General features: G+C 39.6%; 1 protein-coding gene across 13 annotated transcripts in view; it reads right to left on the bottom strand.

Annotated features, from left to right (window-relative positions):
* LOC124292543 (otoferlin-like) overlaps positions 1 to 16,005 on the bottom strand; it is a 201,247-nt gene that overhangs the window by 58,294 nt on the left and 126,948 nt on the right. The gene's annotated exons all lie outside the window — the stretch shown is intronic.

Raw genomic sequence — 16,005 nt, forward strand, 5'->3', positions numbered from 1 at the left:
GTCATATATATATGAAATGTAACCTTTACTGAAGGGTCAGTCTCAACACACCTGCACAATATAGGCAATAAAACATTTACTGAAGGGTCAGTCTCAACACATCTGCACAATATAGGCAATAAAACATTTACTGAAGGGTCAGTCTCAACACATCTGCACAATATAGGCAATAAAACATTTACTGAAGGGTCAGTCTCAACACATCTGCACAATATAGGCAATGTCATATATATATGAAATGTAACCTTTACTGAAGGGTCAGTCTCAACACATCTGCACAATATAGGCAATGTCACATATATATATGAAATGTAACATTTACTGAGAGTCAGTCTCAACACATCTGCACAATATAGGCAATGTCATATATATATATATATGAAATGTAACATTTACTGAGAGTCAGTCTCAACACACCTGCACAATATAGGCAATAAAACATTTACTGAAGGGTCAGTCTCAACACACCTGCACAATATAGGCAATGTCATATATATATATGAAATGTAACATTTACTGAGAGTCAGTCTCAACACACCTGCACAATATAGGCAATGTCATATATATATATGAAATGTAACATTTACTGAAGGGTCAGTCTCAACACACCTGCACAATATAGGCAATGTCACATATATATGAAATGTAACATTTACTGAAGGGTCAGTCTCAACACACCTGCACAGTATTGTCAATTCTTTGAGTAACATTTACTCACGGATCAGTTTAAACACACGATTCTTTGAGATTTTAGAAATAAATAAATAAATGTTGATAAGCATATTTTACTTGAAATCTACATAAGTGATCCTTATAAGAACAAATGGCAGCATATGTGCAGATTTTATATAATGCAGTTTCCATAGCAACAAAGCTGTGTGAGTTGGATCTTTCAGTCAGTCAAACAGAGCTATGGGGTTTTAACAGGAATTGCCTGACTATTCAGAACGCTTAATCAAATCCATATAATCAGGCCCCACCCTCCTACAAACCTGGAATGTGTCAGGTTTTTTTCAACAAGCGTAATTTTCTTTTTACATAAAGTTCTGTATTTTTTCTAGGCATTGGGTAGGTTACAAAATCATGTGCATGAAACTGAAGAGTGAGAAAATGTAAATACAGTCAGATGTTCAACTTAAACAAGGGTAAAGTAACAAAATCTTTGATTAACTTTAAGGTTATCAACTTTCAATCACAAATACCAATTTCTTCACATAGCTGTTTATTACAAAACTAACACTTAGATTCTTTGGCAAAGATAATAAAATGCACATTTTTGGGAAAAGTTGTTCACATCATGACATTAAACATAATATAAGGATGCCTTTTGTGCTGAATATCAACTTTTGTTTTCCCTTTTCTGTTTTTATTGCAGACGATGAAGAAATGTTGATAACCCCAGTGAGACTGACTCCCACCATCCAAGCCTGATACATGGAAGAAGGCAAATACCCCTTTTTTCACTCTGTATCTGACCTCTTAATTTGGCACTTGAAACTGTTTTATGTACTGGAAGCTTTTGCGCTTCAGTTTGTTTTATGGCTTTACTAGTTTGCTACCAACAGGTCAGTACTGCAAAACAAAACATCCCATGCGTACAGATAAGTTTCAGGGAAGGGGTATTGGCTTTCTGGAAAAAGGCTACATCATAGCTAGCCCGTATTTTGCTGTGGCATGGTTCATCTACCTTCAACCAAACAGCATTGTTTCTCATGACAAAGGGTGTTCTCGAATTGGGAGGTCCATTTGGTCCCATACAAACAAAGCCGGTCTTATGATATGTACACAAATGCCACGGGGGATGTTTCTGATTTTGTGTTCCTACAAACAATTCGATAAAAACACAAAGGGATTTACAGCAGACATTTTTATAGATTTTTAATGACACAAAGGTGATCATTGGTGTGTGGAATTATTGAAGTGGGAGGCTCTACAGGCAATTCAGTATGTGAGCATGAAGCTGGACAGTGGTATCCACTACATTAATGCTATCACAAACCCATCCAGGTATTGGCCAATGGGGCTGATGCACCACAGACAATAAGGAACTGTTTTTAATACTAATTAGCTTACAGCAAATGTTGTCAGGATAAATGCTCATGCAGGGAGGAACATGCCATGAAAGAAAACCCATTTGCTACAAATTTCAAACATGACATAGCTAAAGAACATGAGTGAAAAACAAATATAGACAAACATCAAAAGAATTTAGACGAAAACCTCTCCAGGCTGATTATCTGTGACATTTCATGAACGCCCAAACTGTCATATCACTTTGTGTGATCTGTATCGCTGACACCTGTACTTTGTGTGATCTGTATCATTGACACCTGCACTTTGTGTGACCTGTATTGCTGACACCTGCACTTTGTGTGATCTGTATCACAGACACCTGCACTTTGATCTGTATCACTGACACCTGTACTATGTGTGTGATCTGTTTCACAGACAACTGCACCTTGTTTGATCTGCATCACGGACACCTGTACTGTGTGATCTGTATGATTGACACCTGTACTATGTGCAATCTGTATCATTGACACCTGCACTTTGTGTGATCTGTATCACAGATACCTGCTCTATATGTGATCTGTATCACAGACACCTGCTCTGTGTGATCTGTATCACTGACACCTGCACTTTGTATGACACCTGCACTGTATGTATGATCTGTATCACTGACACCTGCACTTTGTATCATTGACACCTGTACTATCTGCAGTCTGACACCTGCATTGTATGGCCTGTGTCATTGACACCTGCACTTTGTGACCTGTATCATTGACACCTGCACTACCTGTATGATCTATATCATTGATACCTGCACTGTGTGACCTATATGATCCCGCACTGTGTGATCTGTATCACTGACACATGCACTATGTATGATCTGTATCACTGACACCTGCACTGTGATCTGTATCATTGGCACCTGTACTATCTGCAGTCCATATCATTGACACCTGCACTGTGTGATCTGTATCATTGATACCTGCACTGTGTGATCTGTATCATTGAGACACATATACTATGCATGATCTGATCTGTATCACTGACACCTGCACTTTATCATTGACACCTGTACTATCTGCAGTCTATATCATTGACACCTGCACTTTGTGTGATCTGTGATCTGTATCATTGACACCTGCACCTGTATGATCTATATCATTGACACCTGCACTGTGTGACCTGTATGATCTGCATCATTGATACCTGCACTGTGATCTGTATCACAGACACATGCACTATGTGTGATCTGTATCACTGACACCTGCACTTTGTATCATTGACACCTGTACTATCTGCAGTCTATATCATTGACACCTGCACTGTGTGATCTGTATCATTGACACCTGCACTATGTATGATCTATATCATTGATACCTGCACTGTGATCTGTATCACAGACACATGCACTATGTGTGATCTGTATCACTGACACCTGCACTTTGTATCATTGTATCAGTACACCTGTACTATCTGCAGTCTATATCATTGACACCTGCACTGTGTGATCTGTATCATTGATACCTGCACTGTGATCTGTATCACAGACACATGCACTATGTGTGATCTGTATCACTGACACCTGCACTTTGTATCATTGACACCTGTACTATCTGCAGTCTATATCATTGACACCTGCACTGTGTGATCTGTATCATTGACACCTGCACTATCTGCAGTCTATATCATTGACACCTGCACTGTGTGATCTGTATCATTGTGACCTGTATCATTGACACCTGCACTGTGTGACCTGTATCATTGACACCTGCACTATGTGTGATCTGTATCATTGACACCTGCACTGTGTGATCTGTATGACCTGTATCATTGACACCTGCACTGTGTGACCTGTATCACTGACACCTGCACTGTGTGATCTGTATCATTGACACCTGTACTATCTGCAGTCTATATCATTGACACCTGCACTGCATGATCTATATCATTGACACCTGCACTGTGTGACCTGTATCATTGATACCTGCACTGTGTGATCTGTATCACAGACACATGCACTATGTGTGATCTGTATCACTGACACCTGCACTTTGTATGATGTGTCTCATTGACACCTGCACTATGTGCAGTCTATATCATTGACACCTGCACTGTGTGACCTGCATGATCTATATCATTGACACCTGCACTGTGTGATCTGTATCATTGATACCTGCACTGTGTGATCTGTATCACAGACACATGCACTTTGTGTGATCTGTATCATTGACACCTGCACTGTGTGATCTGTCTCATTGACACCTGCACTATGTGCAGTCTATATCATTGACACCTGCACTGTGTGATCTGTATGATCTGTATCATTGATACCTGCACTGTGTGATCTGTATCACAGACACATGCACTTTGTGTGATCTGTATCATTGACACCTGCACTGTGTGATCTGTCTCATTGACACCTGCACTGTGTGATCTGTATGATCTGTATCATTGATACCTGCACTGTGTGATCTGTATCACAGACACATGCACTTTGTGTGATCTGTATCATTGACACCTGCACTGTGTGATCTGTATCATTGATATCTGCACTGTGTGATCTGTATCACTGACACCTGCACTTTGTATTATCTGTATCATTGGTACCTGCACTGTGTGATCTGTATCAATGACACCTGCACTATGTACAGTCTATATCATTGACACCTACACTGTGTGATCTGTATCAGACAGTTTCTTTCAAGTTTAAAAAATATTAAAGTAAAAATACATGACTTTGATGTGTCCCATGGTGAATTGGTCACGTGCCCTGGATTCTAAACAAACTATTTCTTGTAACTGCCAGCCACTGTTCATCAGGAAGTGATCTTCATAACATTAAGCAATATCAGAAAAACCTACATTTAAAAAAAACTGAGGTATATATGTCCTTGCTTTGGATAAATTCAAAATGATAGCTTCATTTCCATCTTCAACATGATCAGGCCTCCCAAAGAAAACTTTCCCACTGTGCAGAAAAACCCAGAAGAGTCCACATTAATCGTTGAAATAGCAACATAAACATATTAACTCACTAATGAAACAATAAAAACAGCAACGAAAGACAATTAAACTGCAACATTTTTATATCAGCGAATTTTGACCTCTACTGCGCATGCGTATTAGAATCCACGCTTCTTTCAAATTTCTGAGCAACCGTGAATCACCTCGCGTAGAAAAATTATTGAATATGTTGAAATAATTGCTGTCAATCATTTCATACGAATGGAAAGTAAACTAAACAAGTGTGCACACAAGTATCATCATGATAAATGCCAAATAACACAACAGAAATACTTTTAAAAACTTTTGTCCAAGCTGGAAAATGTCAACATGCGGGTGAGACTTCCTCTTCCATGAGCGCATGCGCAAAAATCAAAGTTGCAGGCTCTTCGTTTTTTATCCAGTTTTAGAGATTTAAAGTTGCCGTTTTTACTGTTTCAGTAGCGAGGTGTTATGTTTATGTTGCTATTTCCACAATTAATGTGGACTTTTCAGCGTTTTTCTGCACAGTGGGAAAGTTTTCTTTGGTAGGCCTGATGATGAGATTAAACACCAAAAGTGATGAGTGGTGTGGCATCTGTATTCGATGAGCTGATTAAAAGGAGGCACTCTTTCATAATCACCTCATTAAAATAAACTGCTGTACATAATAAAACAGTGGATTTTCACCAAGGCTAATTTGCATGCTAACATTTCCTGGGCACCTCTGTGTAACAAGAAATGAGGTTCAATGTCAAAACCTTTACAGCATTCCTCTGCATTGTGACAGCATGAATGTGAAGTCTCAGATACAGAACATCCATATTTCAGAATATCTGACTTCCAAGATGTGTTCACTAACACTTTTATGGTTGTATTTTCTTATCACAATGTATTAACCAAGTTTTTCTTACTCTAAGCCTTAGCTTGAGGTCAATAATTACTAAGCACATGGTTTAATATCTTAGTATTCCTCCAATAAAGCATGTAACATGAATAATGAAGGACCCAGATGCTTAATTTATGACCCAGGTGTCTTGTGACTTTAATCTGTGTCTTGAAAGAAACCCGATGTTCATTGTGAATGCTGCAGATGACCTCTGGCATGTACAGCAGATACCATCATGAATATTCAAATTAAATAAATAATAACCTTTAACTTTATCCTTGTCAAATCAAATCTCAAAAGCTCTTGATAATCAAGAAGAAAAAAATAGGACAAAAAATGGTTGACACATTTAAGATATCTTGGAAAAATGGCAAACTGTCCAATTAAACAATTCTGTGAAATATTTTATCATCAAAAGTTAGTGTGAAAGGGTGTACTTTTTTTTATCCTTTTGACGCTGATGATTGTTGATGATTGTTTTTCTTTGCAAAATTAAAAGAAACAATTTCAAAGTGTCAGTGAAAAGGAATTTCTGATACAAGTTACTTAGTAAATCTATCAAAATATATTATACATCATCTCGTCAGAAAAAAGTTGTTGTTTTTTCTGTATGTCTGCTATATTGAATTTCAATTTGTATATATGTTTATGATATATGCTCTTGTACCACAAGGTGGTTTATGAGAATAAAGAATTGAATTAACAAAGTGTCCACTAGCTATACTAGTACATAATGTCACGTGACTGCTCCTACTACAGTCCAAAATACGTGAGATGGTATATTTGTGAAGTGTTTTGAACCTACATCAGTGAACACACTAAATGTTCAGTGAACTGTATCAACCCAAGTTCACACAAAGTACTGCTACAAAACAAATTTCTTGCATAATCTCATTAGCTTTGTTTTCCACAAATTGAGCCTTCATGTACCCTGTAAGTAACTGCTGCTTACAGATAAGACCAGTGGAATTTGCCCAGCATAGCACGCTCGGAAGAAACAAACTCGGAACAATTTGTCAAAGCTGAGCAGCTCAGTATTAAACCAATCATGCACATTTTTTAATCTGTTTTGTTGGCAATCTCTCATCAACATAATAACTCCAAGTTTCAGGACATAGTTTTCTCTTGCTGAAATAATTATTGTTAATACGCCAGCTGTTGTGGCAGGCTTATGTTCTGCTGGTCAGACCTTACGCTTCATACACAAACGTTTCAAGCTGAGTATCTAGTTTCCCATGCTAACCCAGTTTAATTAGTAAGGAGCCATTTTGACAGCTCTCCCTTAACAAGACAAACATAATGCCAAACAAACCTTGCTTGCTATGAAAAATAAATAGATTGTCATCAAAAATAGGTTTTTGCAATAAAATAAATATATGAAAACTGCCATGCATGCCTGAGTAAATCCTGTATTGATGATAGCTACAACCAAGCCAGGTACAAAGTAGGCATACAACATATGTATGGGTGCACCTACAACAAGATCATATAGTCAAGCACTGTACATAAACAGTGGAAGAACAGTTGCACATAGTAAAATAAACCACACAGTCAATTCTCATGTTTTGGTAAATGAAGATTTAAAGCATGATGGAAACACTATTTGATTTTGTTAACAATACAGATTCAAAATACATTTATAACTCATGGTCCTGTGACGTATCAAAATAGATTCATGATATTTCCATGAAGTGTACCAACAAGTATCTCTATGTGATATGTTTCACCACTGACATAAGTACAGGGTACCACATAACCACCAAGTTTTTGTCCTGAGTGAAATAAGTTTTGGTTTGCAAATTCTTTTTTCATTTAATGATGAAAAATTATAGTTTGCTGAATTCAAGCGGAAGACACCTCAAACAATATTCAACAAACAAGGTTTGATTAAAATTGCTGATCATTGTGCCATCTAAATCATGCCAATACATTGGTTTGTCTCCCACAGCCTGGACTGTGTGTACAATAAGGCAGAATGAATTGATGCAGGAATCTGTGTGGTCACAGCACACAGCAGCACATCCAAAATCTGGATTCTAAAATCTATGAAAGATGATATGAATACAATACTTTGTCAAATAAGATCATTCAAATAATTTTTGCAGCTATGCATCATTTGTCATTCAGAATTTAAAGTGGTCCCGTGATCACCGCTGTTCGTGCTTGCCTGAACACAGCTAACATCTTCTGGTTGTTGGTTACATTAAGAGGCTGTTTATAAAACTTGATGAGAACAAATATATTCATGTCGCTTAGCCTTTGAAACTCATAGGAGCGATTAAAAAATGCAAAACTGATGGAAATATTAACTTTATGAAATCATCAAATCATTTAATTCCAAGATGCTTTCTGTCTTCAAATGTAAACTTTTTTCCTAAATTTCGACACGATAGCTGTCCACAGCACCTACAGAGTGAACTGCTTGATTTTGATAAAACATCACAGTTCAAAATATAGATGAATTTTTTTTAATATGACAGTCATAAATTTCTTCAGGGAAGTCATAAATATTTGAAAACCATAATCAAATCTGCATCTGTGACAGGCAGGACATTTCATTCAAGTTCTTTATTGCAATCTGTAATATATCTATTCATTGAAATGATTAATGCAAGCATATACAAAAGGAGATTTCATTAAATCATGCTTAGCTACACTATAGTAGCTTGCATTAACGTGATGAAAGTAATAATTAGACTTAAAGAAATAAATCACGAGTATTATTCCATACACACATTATGAACAATAAATCAGGGGAGTTTCGTAAAATATCCATAAATCAAAAATATTAACTGTTCAAGAAAATGAAACAAATCATTATTGTGTAAAACAAATGTCAGTATTAGAAGGATAACAAAATCTTTTGAATCAACTTGCAAACTGAAAGAAGAAAATATTACAAAGCATGTTGTCTCATTAATTGACAATAAAATGCGTATAGTATTTGATTACTCCATGTTTACATGTAAAATATCACATAAACATGTAATAAGAAAGCTATAAATGTTTATTTTTTATCCTTGTAATAAATCCCTGTTTTGCTTTTGGTTTCTTCCTTCTGCTTACTATTATAACAAAATGTCATGTCATCGTACACCATGTTTTCGGATCTAAAAACGTAATGAAAGAAACTTTCTCAAGTGTCTTCAGGGCGGTTTTATTTACACATGATGAACAATGGATGTGTAGGATATAACTAAATGTATTCAGGAAAAGAATGAAACAGCTTTGTTTCTTTCCCATCATTTAACGAATATTGTGTTATCTGATGCGGACTGCTACATGACATGGGTATACACAGAAGTAGTCCAGGATCAACCTGATACTTGCAGTCACAGGTTTACAGGGAAAGGGTATTCAGTACTCAGGTGTAGAGGGATGTACACGGACATCAAAACCAAGCTGATTGGGCCATATCTTTTGACTTAAACTATTTTGAATATTTAAAAAATTCTTTTTAGAATGATACTCTATCATGACTAACCCAATACTCTTATGATACAAATCATTACGGCACATGTTGCAATGTTGAAACTGTTTGGATATCTGTCTTGAAATATGTTAAGTAATACATTGAAAAATCTACTTGGAACACGGTGAACTCTGAAATGTCATTCTGGAAATCACTTTGCAAAATATAAATAACCAGACTTGAAAATACCTTGACTTATTGTACTTATAAGGACTTGTGAATTGGAGGTCTGGAGTACAAGATGTATTCATACAGGTTTACAGTACATGGATCTGAATAATCATAATATTTTAGAAACAGTTATTGCATTCATCTAAGTGAAGATAATAGTATTTGTAGTATCAACAAAACAAAAACAACAAGGGATATCTCTATTGGGGTTATTGTACTGTCAGTCTAGGAGATTTTGCATAGAAAGTATATGTCATTGTTGAATAATGTAAAGGATTACTACTGAAACTATTCCTATTCTCAAGCTAATAGACTAAACACACGGGGAGACAACTAGTACTATACATCAATGATGTGTCATAACTGCTGACTAACATTAGGTTTTCATTGCCTGGGCAGGACATGACAACTATGTGAATTCTGACACAGGTTTAATAAGATCCGTCTGAGATATAGAAGACTGACTGACTGAGTTTAGTTTTACGCCGCTTTTAGCAATATTCCAGCAATATCACGGCGGGGGACACCAGAAATGGGCTTCACACATTGTGCCCATGTGGGGAATCGAACAGATATAGAAGAAGAAGAAGAAGAAGGGTTTATTTTGTATAAAGGCCATACGACCCATCGTACAAGGTGGTACAATAGTGATTTTGGTTACCATTTTCATACAACAACGCTAACAGGAGCAGAATAAACATGTTCTAAGAACTTGACAAAATTATTTATGATGTTATTGTCGGATGATGTACATATGCTGTGAAGTGAATAATAATATCCATGGACCGTTTTCGGAATGTAACGCCGACGCATATCCTCATAGCGTTTACAAATATAGACAATATGGATTTCATCCTCAATACTTTTACAGTGTTTACATAACACAATATCATCATTGCAGGAGACAGTACACTCTTTGTTAATCATCTACTGTGACAGCAACAAATCTGACTCACCTCCTAAACGGCATCATATATTGGTGACATCACTGGTGTGAAGCCTTGTGGAGACTTGAAATGTCTCAATAAGAGTAACGAGTATATTTCCCACATATGGCAGTGATGAGTTCCAACATCAATCAAGACCTGAGATCCACATGGTGGAGTGGTCAGTGGCCAATAAACCTAGAAGTCCACATGGTGGGGTGGTCAGTGGCCAATAAACCTAGAAGTGCACATGGTGGAGTGGTCAGTGGCCAATAAACCTAGAAGTGCACATGGTGGGGTGGTCAGTGGCCAATAAACCTAGAAGTACATGAGGTGGGGTGGTCAGTGGCCAATAAACCTAGAAGTCCACATGGTAGGGTGGTCAGTGGCCAATAAACCTAGAAGTGCACATGGTGGAGTGGTCAGTGGCCAATAAACCTAGAAGTGCACATGGTAGGGTGGTCAGTGGCCAATAAACCTAGAAGTACACATGGTGGAGTGGTCAGTGGCCAATAAACCTAGAAGTCCACATGGTGGGGTGGTCAGTGGCCAATAAACCTAGAAGTGCACATGGTGGAGTGGTCAGTGGCCAATAAACCTAGAAGTGCACATGGTGGGGTGGTTAGTGGCCAATAAACCTAGAAGTACATGAGGTGGGGTGGTCAGTGGCCAATAAACCTAGAAGTCCACATGGTAGGGTGGTCAGTGGCCAATAAACCTAGAAGTCCACATGGTGGGGTGGTCAGTGGCCAATAAACCTAGAAGTACATGAGGTGGGGTGGTCAGTGGCTGATAAACCTAGAAGTACATGAGGTGGGGTGGTCAGTGGCCAATAAACCTAGAAGTAAAAGCCAATCCACATGAGGTGGGGTGGTCAGTGGCCAATAAATAGAAGTCCACATGGTGGGGTGGTCAGTGGCCAATAAACCTAGAAGTCCACATGGTGGGGTGGTCAGTGGCCAATAAACCTAGAAGTCACATGGTGGGGTGGTCAGTGGGTCCACATGGTGGGGTGGTCAGTGGCCAATAAACCTAGAAGTCCACATGGTGGGGTGGTCAGTGGCCAATAAACCTAGAAGTCCACATGGTGGGGTGGTCAGTGGTCAATAAACCTAGAAGTACACATGGTGGGGTGGTCAGTGGCCAATAAACCTAGAAGTCCACAAGGTGGGGTGGTCAGTGGCCAATAAACCTAGAAGTCCACATGGTGGGGTGGTCAGTGGCCAATAAACCTAGAAGTACATGAGGTGGGGTGGTCAGTGGCCAATAAACCTAGAAGTCCACATGGTAGGGTGGTCAGTGGCCAATAAACCTAGAAGTCCACATGGTGGGGTGGTCAGTGGCCAATAAACCTAGAAGTACATGAGGTGGGGTGGTCAGTGGCTGATAAACCTAGAAGTACATGAGGTGGGGTGGTCAGTGGCCAATATACCTAAAAGTCCACATGGTAGGGTGGTCAGTGACCAATAAACGTAGAAGTGCACATGGTGGGGTGGTCAGTGGCCAATAAACCTAGAAGTCCACATGGTGGGGTGGTCAGTGGCCAATAAACCTAGAAGTGCACGAGGTGGGGTGGTCAGTGGCCAATAAACCTAGAAGTCACACATGGTGGGGTGGTCAGTGGCCAATAAACCTAGGAGTCCACAAGGTGGGGTGGTCCAATAAACCTAGAAAGTCCACATGGTGGGGTGGTCAGGTAAACCTAGGAGTCCACATGGTGGGGTGGTCAGTGGCCAATAAACCTAGAAGTCCACATGGTGGGGTGGTCAGTGGCCAATAAACCTAGAAGTCCACATGGTGGGGTGGTCAGTGGCCAATAAACCTAGAAGTCCACATGGTGGGGTGGTCAGTGGCCAATAAACCTAGAAGTCCACATGGTGGGGTGGTCAGTGGCCAATAAACCTAGAAGTCCACATGGTGGGGTGGTCAGTGGCCAATAAACCTAGAAGTCCACATGGTGGGGTGGTCAGTGGCCATAAATAAACCTAGAAGTACATGAGGTGGGGTGGTGGTGGCTGATAAACCTAGAAGTACATGACAGTGGCCAATATACCTAAAAGTCCACATGGTAGGGTGGTCAGTGACCAATAAACGTAGAAGTGCACATGGTGGGGTGGTCAGTGGCCAATAAACCTAGAAGTGCACATGGTGGGGTGGTCAGTGGCCAATAAACCTAGAAGTGCACGAGGTGGGGTGGTCAGTGGCCAATAAACCTAGAAGTCCACATGGTGGGGTGGTCAGTGGCCAATAAACCTAGAAGTGCACATGGTGGAGTGGTCAGTGGCCAATAAACCTAGAAGTCCACGAGGTGGGGTGGTCAGTGGCCAATAAACCTAGAAGTGTCAGTGGGCCAATAAACCTAGAAGTGCACATGGTGGGGTGGTCAGTGGCCAATAAACCTAGAAGTGCACGGTGGTGGGGTGGTCAGTGGCCAATAAACCTAGAAGTCCACATGGTGGGGTGGTCAGTGGCCAATAAACCTAGAAGTGCACATGGTGGGGTGGTCAGTGGCCAATAAACGTAGAAGTCCACGAGGTGGGGTGGTCAGTGGCCAATAAACCTAGAAGTGCACATGGTGGGGTGGTCAGTGGCCAATAAACCTAGAAGTCCACATGGTGGAGTGGTCAGTGGCCAATAAACCTAGAAGTCCACAAGGTGGGGTGGTCAGTGGCCAATAAACCTAGAAGTGCACATGGTTGGGTGGTCAGTGGCTAATAAACCTAGGAGTCCACAAGGTGGGGTGGTCAGTGGCCAATAAACCTAGAAGTGCACATGGTGGAGTGGTCAGTGGCCAATATACCTAAAAGTCCACATGGTAGGGTCGTCAGTGACCAATAAACCTAGAGGTGCACATGGTGGAGTGGTCAGTGGCCAATAAACCTAGAAGTCCACATGGTGGGGTGGTCAGTGACCAATAAACGTAGAAGTCCACATGGTGGAGTGGTCAGTGGCCAATAAACCTAGAAGTGCACAAGGTGGGGTGGTCAGTGGCCAATAAACCTAGAAGTCCACGAGGTGGGGAGGTCAGTGGCCAATAAACCTAGAAGTGCACAAGGTGGGGTGGTCAGTGGCCAATAAACCTAGAAGTGCACATGGTGGGGTGGTCAGTGGCCAATAAACCTAGGAGTCCACAAGGTGGGGTGGTCAGTGGCCAATAAACCTAGAAGTGCACATGGTGGGGTGGTCAGTGGCCAATAAACCTAGAAGTCCACATGGTGGGGTGGTCAGTGGCCAATAAACCTAGAAGTGCACATGGTGGAGTGGTCAGTGGCCAATAAACCTAGAAGTCCACATGGTGGGGTGGTCAGTGGCCAATAAACCTAGAAGTCCACATGGAGGAGTGGTCAGTGGCCAATAAACCTAGGAGTCCACAAGGTGAAGTGGTCAGTGGCCAATAAACCTAGAAGTCCACAAGGTGGGGTGGTCAGTTGCCAATAAACCTAGGAGTCCACAAGGTGGGGTGGTTAGTGGCCAATAAACCTAGAAGTGCACATGGTGGGGTGGTCAGTGGCCAATAAACCTAGAAGTCCACATGGTGGGGTGGTCAGTGGCCAATAAACCTAGAAGTCCACATGGTGGAGTGGTCAGTGGCCAATAAACCTAGAGATCCACAATGTGAAGTGGTCAGTGTTCAAGCCAGATATGCTCACTTTGAATGAAATCTTTAAGAGACAGTTTAATTTTGTTTCCCTGATAATTAGTTCTCTTTAACAGCATCACAGTATGGCAGCTTTGAACATCAAAGCAGCTTGCCCATAAAATGGGATAAGATGTGGGAAACAGGGTCAAAGGCTATCAGTCAATGCCACCTCTGACCTTCACCTGCCTCCCTGATTATAGTCAGCCATTTTTCTCAGGACTGAATACAGACACTGAATCAAAGACAGGTTACATTGACAATAACAATATACAACAATATTATGTATTTCATTCTTATAGCTTTTTTGACAAAAATACAACATAATCAATGAAATATTACTTCATGAGACAATGTTACAAACTACGATATTTTGTTAATCTGAATGTTGCCAAATTGAAATACTGTCTTACTGGAATTGTTTACTGTACTTTGAAAACATTATAATTGTAGTGGTATTATGTTTAAATATGATCACAAACAGTGTGATGCGTGTATAGAATAAAACAGTTCATTAATCTAACCAGTCTCAGAATGGTACCAGCAGAAAAGATTCTAGCTGTTGCCAACCAGAGTTATTGTTTTTGTACATGTAAAATGATACATTGCTTGATTAAAAAGTATTGATTGTCCTCGTTTGGGTCAGTACCTTCAGTTGACCTCACGGACTCCTATGAAAATTCTCCTGTGCAATTAACTTTTATTTGTAACTGGAGACATAAAGATATTTTTTGTATGTCATCTAATGAAATGAAATATAAGAACATTTCTAGATGCCCTGATAATAATATCTAAAATGATGGACAAAGGTCAAAGGTCAACTTTTCGCTTCTTTAACTACCCACTACAATAAACATCATTGTCATTATTAGTACATTGGAATAAAATCTATCAGGTTGTCTCAGAAATTAAAAAATCAATAGTTACCTGAAGTGTTAGGTAAATAAGATGCTGGTCATTCTTCATGGTACTTTCTGCAACACAGCTATGATTTGCCAGTTATGAAAGAATTACTGCATATACTTGTCAACCACCAGTTCATATGACGGTGTCATGATGTGTAATATTGACCCATCTAGTGGTCACCAGACACAGATGAATAAGTGAGTGAGTGAGTTTAGTTTTGCGCCGCACTCAGCAATATTCCAGCTATATGACGGCGGTCTGTAAATAATCGAGTCTGGACCAGACAATCCAGTGATCAACAGCATGAACATCGATCCAGATGAATAAGTGAAATGGTACGAGAAATGTGGCTTTTTTAACAACTGTGTTTGATTTTCTTTCAAAGTGACATGTGTTTCTCCAGCCCATGACGTGAAATACTCATGTTAAATTCACATAGTAAATCTACATAAGAAATCAAGTTTGTTCTACCCCGATATGAAGTGTAATAAAGCATAGTTTTACCCTGAACTGTAATAACATTAAAATCTCAGCTCCATGTGAACTTTAATAAAGCATTGTTTCAGAAGGACACTTACATCCTTTGATGTGACTATATTATTTGTAGAATGTGTATTTATTTTTCAATCCCATGCAGCAGCAAGTATGCTTTGTGTTTCTGTTTATATCTGATATGGCTCAGTCCCTCACCTGACAGTGAACAACCCACCAGAGCTATGAAATACACAATGCTATTTTAGAAACTGGTCAAAAGTTTTAAGTTTAGTTTAGTTTTACGCCGCACTCAGCAATATTCCAGCTATATGGCTGGTCAAATGTAACATATGTTATATTTGGGATTACACTTTCTTAGTAAAGTACAGATTCTAGTACTTTTTGGGTTGAGTCCCATCCAGGATACGAACCCACACCCTCAGAGAGGTAACCCAAAAAAGTACTAGAATATGTACTTTACTTAGAAAGTGTAATCCCAAATATAACATATGTCACATTTGACCACTTTCTAAAATGG

This window comes from Haliotis rubra, unplaced genomic scaffold (assembly GCF_003918875.1).
Source record: "Haliotis rubra isolate DU_JTF1 unplaced genomic scaffold, ASM391887v1 Scf52, whole genome shotgun sequence".
Lineage (NCBI taxonomy): Eukaryota > Metazoa > Mollusca > Gastropoda > Lepetellida > Haliotidae > Haliotis > Haliotis rubra.